This window comes from Crinia signifera, chromosome 6, assembly GCF_055691185.1.
Source record: "Crinia signifera chromosome 6, ASM5569118v1, whole genome shotgun sequence".
In the NCBI taxonomy this organism is placed as follows: Eukaryota; Metazoa; Chordata; class Amphibia; order Anura; family Myobatrachidae; genus Crinia; species Crinia signifera.
In genome coordinates this window covers 91215852-91225546 of record NC_139222.1, presented here as the reverse complement: position 1 = coordinate 91225546, position 9695 = coordinate 91215852, and the positions used below count along the sequence as shown (strand labels likewise).

Sequence of the window (9695 nt, the reverse complement as noted above, 5' to 3'; positions counted from 1 at the left end):
GCTGCCCAAACCAGCTATGAGTTATTATGAACTTGGGTTAGGGTGGAGGAGGGGTGCCTAAATTATATTTTTGCACCTGGGCCCACAACCCTCAAGTTCCACCACTGGTCCCAATAATTAATGGGGTGTTTTTTTTTTATCTTCGTACCAGATAAAAAGATATGCACTTGTGCTTGAGCAGTGTTACAAAAAATCTTTGTGGAATTATACTATAAAAATTATGAATTTTTCCAAATTTTCATACAAGTTAAAAAATGATTTTACAATAATTACTGTGAAACATTTAGTAAGGGTATAGTTACCTATAGATCTTATGCTGGGTACACACCAGCACAAAGCTGCTCCTGAGCGGGTCGTCACAGGAACGTACGACCCGCTCACGAGCTGACGGAGCCGCCGACCCGCCGCCGACCGGTACAGAAAAGGCACCTGATGTGATTGCGATCCGATTCGCGACCCGCACTCACTACAATGGTCGTTTCTCAGATCCTACCTGCTGTAGGTAGGATCTCAGAAAAGACCTAACAACCCGCGGGGTGCGCATTGGATCAGGATTGCATCAAAACGGCAGCGAAATGGCCCAAAACATGGCCGATTTACATACAATCGGTCGAGATTGTATCTAAATTGGCTCATTCTGGGCCAAATCGTCCTGGTGTGTACCCCACATTAGCCTTTCAAAGAATTGTAATCAGTTCTGTTGATAGAGTTGTGCTAATGTCCTTTGCATTCCATTACGCAACTATATGTCGGGATGACGACAGTCACTAGGTCGACAAATGAAATAGGTTGATATGCATTAGTTCGACATGGTCATTAGGTCGACACAAGAATTAGGTCAACATGAGTTTTTCCTGTTTTTTAAAGGTTCTTTTTCATACTTCACTATCCAAGTAGTGAGAATATAATATTGTGCTGAGTGTATAGCGCAAGGTTGGGCAATAAGCGGACCTCCAGCTGTTGCTGAACTACACATCCCAGCATTCCTTGCTTTAGCTTTGCTATTTGGCCATGCTGAAATTGATGCAAGGCATGCTGGGATGTATAGTTCATCAACACCTGGAGGGCCACTTATTGCCCACCCCTGGTGTAGAGGTACCATGCATGTGAGGCGACACAATACACTTTTATACGATGTCCATGTGGACTCAATTAAAAAACATGAAAAACTCATGAAGACCTTTTTCATGTAGACTTAATGCTTGTGTCGATCTAATGACTATGTCAACCTATTTCACATGTTGACCTATTGACTGTCAACCTATAGTGGCCAACCTAATGACTATCGACTTAAGTTCTGTCAACCCTATGACCAATAGCCCTACAATACACTTTTACAGGTTTGACACCCAACTTTAAGGTGGAACAGACTCTTTTTCTGGGAAAACTCCCAGAATTCTTGGCAGACACAGAATAATCTGCAAACTCATTTAGAGTGTGGTGATTTGTCTAAAAACAGAAGATGTCTGACAGCTGTCACCTGGGAGGGAGAGATTGCAGGATCTGGACCATTCTGGATTTGATCCCATCACCACTCATATGAGGAAGCTGTCATTTCTTCCATTGGAGCAAACTGTGTATGTGCAGGACCAACCACACCTACAAGTTACTGGTCCACTCTGAGCTGGTGTTCAGGGAAGATCCATTTTACACCCATGTGCAGTGTAAACGGTGCTGACCCTGGAATATCAGCGCCACATTGAAAATGGGGTAAGTCTTGAGTCTGAACCAGCTTAGAACCGTGTTTTAAATCTAAAATCAAACCTGGTACATTGGGGAAAAAAGGTATAACTTTGCACCTTGTAAAACCCTGTTTTACAGTAGGTGGGACAGATTTATAATGTGCACATACTGTAGTTCCAGCATTTGTTGGCTACATGCAAAAGCTGACAGTATTTAACATGTATGCAAAACACAATATATTGGCACCCCTTGAATTGCAGCAAGGTTTGCCCAGGTGCACAGTTACTTGCCAGAATAACCGGTCTAGGGACCTCCAGCATACGTATTTAGAAATGGAAGCTGATGTCACTTCCCTGCTTCATTTTCTTTCTGCCTCTAAAAAGATGTCTACAGCCAAGGATTATACTGCTCACAGAACCCTGAACAATAACGACATGATTAAATTGAAAGCTAATGCTTCTCACCTTTGTAATTGGTTTTCAGTGACTCCATCAGAATCCCAGCTTTCTCTTCTGAGGAGTGTCCTGGAAACACACCAGAGGGAGATTCTGGGAACCTCTGTCCAGTACTAAGTAACACGCTGTGACACAGTGCGTGCTGACCTGGCACATTTATTTAACTGGAAAAACCTAATGCAGCTTTTGTCATTTGTAATTTTATAGAAAAATATACTTTGGCATAGAATAAAATAACAGTGTGAACAGCGCAATCATAAAGCAGCTTGGATGAAAATAGAGTAACTGCTCCTTAACAACAGCTTAACAAAATGTATACCTCCCAACTGTTGGTTATCCTTCAAATAATATTTGATAAATAAGCTCCATAATGCCATAATTAACCTTTAATTGTATAGTACTTACATACTGAGAGTACGTGGTAGGACAGCACACCAGTCGTCAGCAGTAACTTTCCTCCGGTGCCCGCCAGAAGACCAATACGGTCCCCCAATCCAACAGCGAGTTTAGGCGGCACCAGGAGTTTGTAAACAATGTAGTCAGGAGACGGTATTCGTGATCAAACGTTTTCGATGTTTATTGAAACATCTTCATCAGGAGATGAAGATGATGAAGATGTTTCAATAAACATCGAAAACGTTTGATCACGAATACCGTCTCCTGACTACATTGTTTACAAACTCCTGGTACTTACATACTGTATATACTCAGATGCTTACCTCCCAACAGCATACCTCCCAACATGACCCTCTCCAGGAGGAACACAATGCTCTGTTCCTGTGCTTCCCTCTTAACTTGGAATTGCCATCACCTGTGTTGAACAGATTAGTGGAAAAGAAAGGTGTGTTTAACACAGGTGATGGTAATCATACATTAAGAGGGAAATCCAGGAAAAGAGCATTGTGTCCCTCCTGTAGAGGGTCATGTTGGGAGGTATTCAACAGTCCCATTTTTCGTGGGACCGTCCTGTTTATTTTTTGGAATACGCACAGCATCTATTCAGCAACGCATAGGATAAAAGGGGGCGTGACCAGATGTGGCATTATTTGCATAGGCCATGCCCTCGATTACATATACCACACCCCCTTTTTAGGAACGCACGACTCCCTCTTTTACTGATGCCGAAGTTGGGAGGTATGCAGATGTTTAATCATCCACATGTCCCTAGGATGCTCAGTGTACATTCTTTACCACAGTATATACACACTTGTTTCCTTATAATTCGTGCTACCAGCCCAAACCATTGCCTAATTAAAGCATTATATGCTGAGACCAAGTTCAGCTTTAACATTAGGTAGGTTCAGGCACCTGGGCTCCAAGATCCTGGAGGGGGCACCACAAGTCTCACAATTTAAGTATGTCAATGAAGAAGGCATTCTTACTATACCTAATGCAGGTGGCGGCTATACAACTACTGTGTGTGTGTGAGTGTGTGTGAGTGAGTGAGTGTGTGTGTGTGTGGGAGGGGGGTGGGAGCAGTAGGTTGGTGTTTTGCCTAGGTGCCAAGTAGCCTTACACTGGCCCTGGCTGGGACATACATATTTGCAACTGTTTTGTGCTACAGATCTTATTCTCCTAAGATACAGTAGTACATGGCTACATATTATTTCATTTATTTCACTATGAGACACAAATACTAGTTTTGTCAAAGTTCGATATTCACATTATTTCATCCATGACTAATACATATCATTTTTGGGAATACTAAGAACACGCATGAGAGACTATTTCTTTTGAAGACATTTATTAATCAGATGCACTAAAGCAAGTGACAAACCTCCACCGACTCCCAATTACTTTTACAGTGTCCTAGCAAAACAATAAACACCACAAAACCCATTTGCCTAATGCCGCCGTCTCAGAAAGTCCTTCTTATTTCTGTGGACATCAGACAACCGTTGGATTAAAGAAAGCTCCAGACACTAAAGTTTCCCAGTGGGAATTATAAAGTAATTACAGTTGTTACATGCTAATAATAAATATTTTAAAATGAACAATGGAAGTAAATTAAAATATCTAAAAAATCTATTTATCACTATAATGACCTTGAATACTTTCCCCTGGCAAATATATCAGGAGATGTCCACTTGTGGTCAGGGCACGACGTGAACATATGTTATACATTTTTAGATGGTTTTCACCATGACCAATCACTGATTTTCCTCCAAATTTACCATGAAGGAATTAGGCTCTTATCCATGGGATCTCAGCGTGTCTGACATGTGTGTGATGGGAGATCAGTCCCCAAACTCTCTGATCTCCATGACAGCTTTGCTGAGATTGGTGGCCCTTCAAGGTCCCTGTTTATATTCTCTCCCTACGCTGAATGTTGTCTTTCCCCCTTGCTAGGTCTTTTTAAAAATTTCACATTTTTTTTTTGCCCTCTAAAGTGTCCTACAGTGATTGCAGCGGAATTCCCCATTCATCTTCCAGCACGCACATTAAAATGAACATTTATGGTTAAAAAACTACCCGACGTGGCGCCAAGAGCTCAGCATCCTGAAGCTGGAAAAGCCAACTGCTAATTCACTTTTATAGTGTGTAAATTGTTGTAAAATGACAATTAAAAAAACAGATTCATGGGGAAAAACATAACCTGATGTAATAGCTCTCTAACATTTTGTGTAAGTTTATTATTATTAATAATAATAATAATAATAATAATAATAATTATTATTATTATTAAACAACAACAGAATTATGCAATGCCTGATTTCGTTTTTTATATTCTTGCATTTCTAATTAATATTATTTTATATGGTATGCTGACGTTCAATTTTCCAGGATCTGTGAATGTGCCAGCAAAACAAAAAGTCAATAACACATACCTGCAGTAATTTAATGAGGACCTCCCCCTACACACAGTTGAGACCTACATTCTCTTGGCGGAACCAGAATTTAGGAACTTACTGAGACAATATCTTCCTAGGAAAGGGTGGCTTAAGAGAGTAGAGGGCCCGTCTGCAATCTCCATGTGGGCTGCTTCCTCTCTGGCAACACAGTATACTCTGGCTTTGTGCCAAACTGCTTACTGGACAGGACCTCCAGGAACATGGGCCCTTATTCTAATTGAATCGGACGGATGCGTATTTTTGGTCAGGAACCGTGTGTTCTTAGCCCCGCTTTCCATACGGATCACTCACACCATCCGAATGCGGTAAGACACCGAACGGACCGCGAGTGGATTTTTCATGTGAATACTTCCTCCATCTGTGGGCACCTCCCCCATCATTCGATGGTCGCCGACCATCAAATGCTGGACCGAGCTCCAGACCACTTGGGCATTTCTCCGTGCAAAAGCAGGGATATGGGCGGGCAGCTGGCATCCGGCTATGTCATATTTCCGCCCCCCCACACGTGCGTCACGGCCGGATTACCATACATACGCCCACGGTTTTCATGGGAACGCCCATGAAACGCGGGGCGTACGCATATGGTAATGAGCAAAATCAGCCCTTCACGTCCCTCTCTACGTCCAGCTCGGATGGTTCCGTACGATCATTTTCTGCACGGATCTCACGCCGTGTTCGGTCGTGTGAGGCGTTCGTACATGCGCAGATACGCCTCTGCACATGCGCAAACACCAACCATCGGCTGTCCGTCCACATTCGGAGCCATCCGACTCAATCAGAATAAGGGCCCTGATGCCGAATGAGCGCCATACCATTTTCACAGTGATTTCTGTCTGCAGTGCCAGCCAATACAAGACTCCTTAGAGGAAAGTATATTAATATGGGTGCATCATGTGCATTGTGGGTTCCTTCTGGAGCTAGGTGCCCACCACACACACACTGCACCTGTTAAAGATATGCTAATGTTCTTAGAGAATTGATAAAATGCATGAATATCAGTTCAACCCACAGTCTGAGCCAGATTCATAATTGGGCAGATGGGACTTCAGCTCCAGACTCCGGCTTCCACAGGGTTATCATCGAGAGAGAATGCTCATAAGAATTAAACGTCTATATCTATTTTGCTAAAAATGTTTGCATATTTGGACATTAGGGCTGTTACTGTAGGTCAGGGGTGGCTAAACTGGTCCTCAGGGTCTACCAACAGTACAACTGTATTCATTACTAACTGTCACATTTTCAAACATGCTGCATTCATTCCTACTATAGATCCACAGGTTTCCTGAAAAACATGAACTGTTGGTAGATCTCAAATAAAAGTTCGGTCACCCCTGCTGAAGGTAATGTTAAAGCCTACATGACTCTAACCACACCCACTGAGCACTGGTCACAGCTTTTCACCAATACGCCCCTGATCAATCTCAGTGCCAGGCTGATCTGATCCAGCTCTGCGTGGTTCCCTCCATTATATATGGACGGTTTAATAAAGTCGACTTTAAAGTTTAGCTCATGCTACTGTATTGTGAACAGGAAATAATTCAAACACAGAAGGATTATTATTAAACAATAACAATTATGACTAAAAAATATCAGAATATTAAGGGACCCTACAGTAGGGGCAGTTATATTATGCAGCATAATAAATGGGAGTCATTTTAGTCTTATAGTAAAGACTGCTGAGAAATGGGAAGGGTCTGTCCTGTATAACGTTGCAGAATTTTTATGAAGTATTAAACATTTCTTTATTAGACTTTACATCTCCTGAGCATTAGAGCATATGTATGTTTTATGGGTCATGTTTCATTTTTATCAGTCAGTCTGAATGGACATAGGGTCAGCGGTGACTTGTACTCCCAGCAGTTTTACATCTGCTAGCAGTATTCATTTAAGAGACACTGACCGAGGATTAAAGCCGCACTTGTACATGCATGCGGAATCCCGCTTTCCATCCCAACAGTTTTAGCAGATTCAAACGATAACTACTTAATGCATTATGCATATTGAATTGCGTATATTTAGGCGTTTTCAGCCATACAATGTTAATAAATTGCTCAAATGCATTTTCTTGCTGATTGTCTGATGCAGTACAAAAGGATTATCTATTTATATGTCTAGTGTGTGCTTGTCTGTCTCCGAAACACTGCCGTCTGTTGGCAGTGAGTGAAACTAAATTTTTTCTCTCTCACAACTGCACAAACACAGAGTCAATCACAAGATAGTCGACTAGCTTTCAAAGCATTTGCTTCGAGCGGGATTACGAGTTTTATAATAACAGCATTCTGGCTGCCTCATCCGGGAACAGTAGGGACGTGGGGTGGCATCGGGGGATGTGGCCTGGACTGTGATGCTTATTAGGGGCAGTACTGGTGGTGTATTGGCAAGACCCCATTATTGTGGCCCTGCAGCCCTACATAATGCAGAGATTACTGGCATTTTGCAGCAGGGGGTGGGGCAACGGTGACAGACTTAAGAGCAAGTCACATCATTGGACCCCCCAGGACCACCAGCTTTTGGTGAATAACTTGTCTACCTTTCCGGAGCAGGCAGCCACACCGAATTTTCAAGAGCCTCTGGCCATTCAGAAGAAAAGGCAAGTATATAACATACTGTGTATTCCCAGATTTGAACTGTGGTGTGTTGGAGAATAAGTAACGTATAATTAAAATGTGATGACTGTATCAGTGTATGTATGGTGGTATTGATTAAATATCTTACCATGTTATGGTCTAAATGTATTTTCACAAACAACCAAATCTGTATGTGTGGCTTTTTCTAAAATCTTACATTATTTTACATTAACAGATGGTAAAATATTAGTAGTAATTGTTCCAGTATTGTTAGTAACTGAGCACTTGTAGAGGAATTTTTAATATGGGTGGGGGTCGGCACTGGCAAGTTTAACAATTAATTAGCCGGATACTGGTGTTTCTGCTGTCTGATGTGTTACAGCTCCGGGTATTCCCTGTCGGTCACCCATACAGGTACTAGCCTGGCCAATCACTGCTTAGCTTCTGAGTTTGGAATGAGAATCAGGCGTACCAGTGCTGTATGGCAGTAAATCCACCGTTAGATGAGAGCGCACCTCGGTAATAAGAAGGCTTATATGTGCTTCTGCTTTTCTGATTCTCATTCCGAACTCAGAAGCTAAGCAGTGATTGGCCGGGCTAGTACCTGTATGGGTGACCGACAGGGAATACCCGGAGCTGTAACACATCAAACAGCAGAACCACCATTATCCGGCTAAAGGAGCAATCCATTTCTTCCTATAGTTTTCTTATATTTCTCTACATTAAGAAATTGTGACTGGGACCACACCGCACTAATTATTACACATATGGGGGATTGAATGTCATGCGTCAAATATTCCTATGTGAGCAAGGATTATTTCTGAATTTGTTCCCCAACTCGATTTGTTGAAGGATATTACCTTATTTGCTCGCATATCATACTTACTCTAGTAATTTTCGCTACCAAGTAATTATTCTGTGACCTCTAGATTGTACGTATTATATTTGTTTCTTTTTTTTATTATTGTATCCTTATGTTTTGCTACACGTACTGATATTTTAGCAAAGATAATTAATAAAAGTTAAATTTTAAACACCATAAATAATTTCATTTCATAAGTGTGCCCCAAAAAAACTTTTTTGTTCTTCCTTTGTCACCCTCGTGACTCAATTCTCTTCACTTGTAGAGGAAGGCAGAATGGTCTACAGGAGAAGGGCACTCCCATTTAGGGTCTGCATATACATTGCCATTGCGTACAAATCTGAATAAGGCTCTAGGTCTTCTGGAAGATCTTTGTCACACTTAAAACACTACCTACTTAGTGGTGACCCAATGACCATATCCCGTCTGGACAGTGATTATCTGATTGCAGGGCCTCTGCAATTTTGTACCGCAGTGATCAGGCCTGAATAACCCCTAAGCCAAGAAGATGACATTTAAGGACTTTTTGGTTAATGCTTTCATAAGGTGTGATCACGTAAATTGACAAGGAAATTGAATATAGCAATTCCTTCTGGTAAAATTTGACATACAGTACAACTAATAATGAACAGACATAACAGTGACAAACAATCATTACCAGTAATCTTCTTGACCTCTTTTTAAAAAAAAGAAGCAGAATAATCATTAACAATTGGCAGCGCTTAATACTTTAGGTCTCTGGAACTGAAGCAGCTGCCTGTTTGATGGACAGGTGTCACAGACTGTTTGTACTAAGTAAATAAGTCTACCTAGTTTGTATGAGTATTTACACTCCGTGAGGTGTGCATGCATTTGCTGCCTACCCACAAACATTCTTTACATACAAACAAATGCCTTTGACATAAATGGGTTATCAGATGTATCGTGTGCCAAATCCATCTTGGAGCGGTAATGTGCTGCCGTCATCAGTATGCCAGGAAGGAATGAGGCAGTTGGAATCAAAGGCAGCTCAGCAACAATTAACATATATCGTCAGCTAACCCAGAACATTCCTGAACTAACTGTTTTATTTGTAATAGAAAGTAAAATACTAAATGACTGACAAGTTTTTAAAACTACTGTGATTACTGTGATATATTGCAGGATCGTTTGTTTCATTCCCTCCTTCTGCACTGGATATGTTATTGAATTACGGTTACAGAGGGTCCACACAGAATTTCAAGATAACAGGTAAAACAAATATATATTTAATCGCAAACATGAAACAATAAATATG

The 9695-nt window shown here is 41.4% G+C and overlaps 1 pseudogene; it reads right to left on the bottom strand.

Moving 5' to 3' along the window:
• Positions 1-7930: 7930 nt before the first annotated feature.
• LOC146011712 (5S ribosomal RNA) lies at positions 7931-8050 on the bottom strand (annotated as a pseudogene).
• Between the last annotated feature and the right edge of the window lie 1645 nt (positions 8051-9695).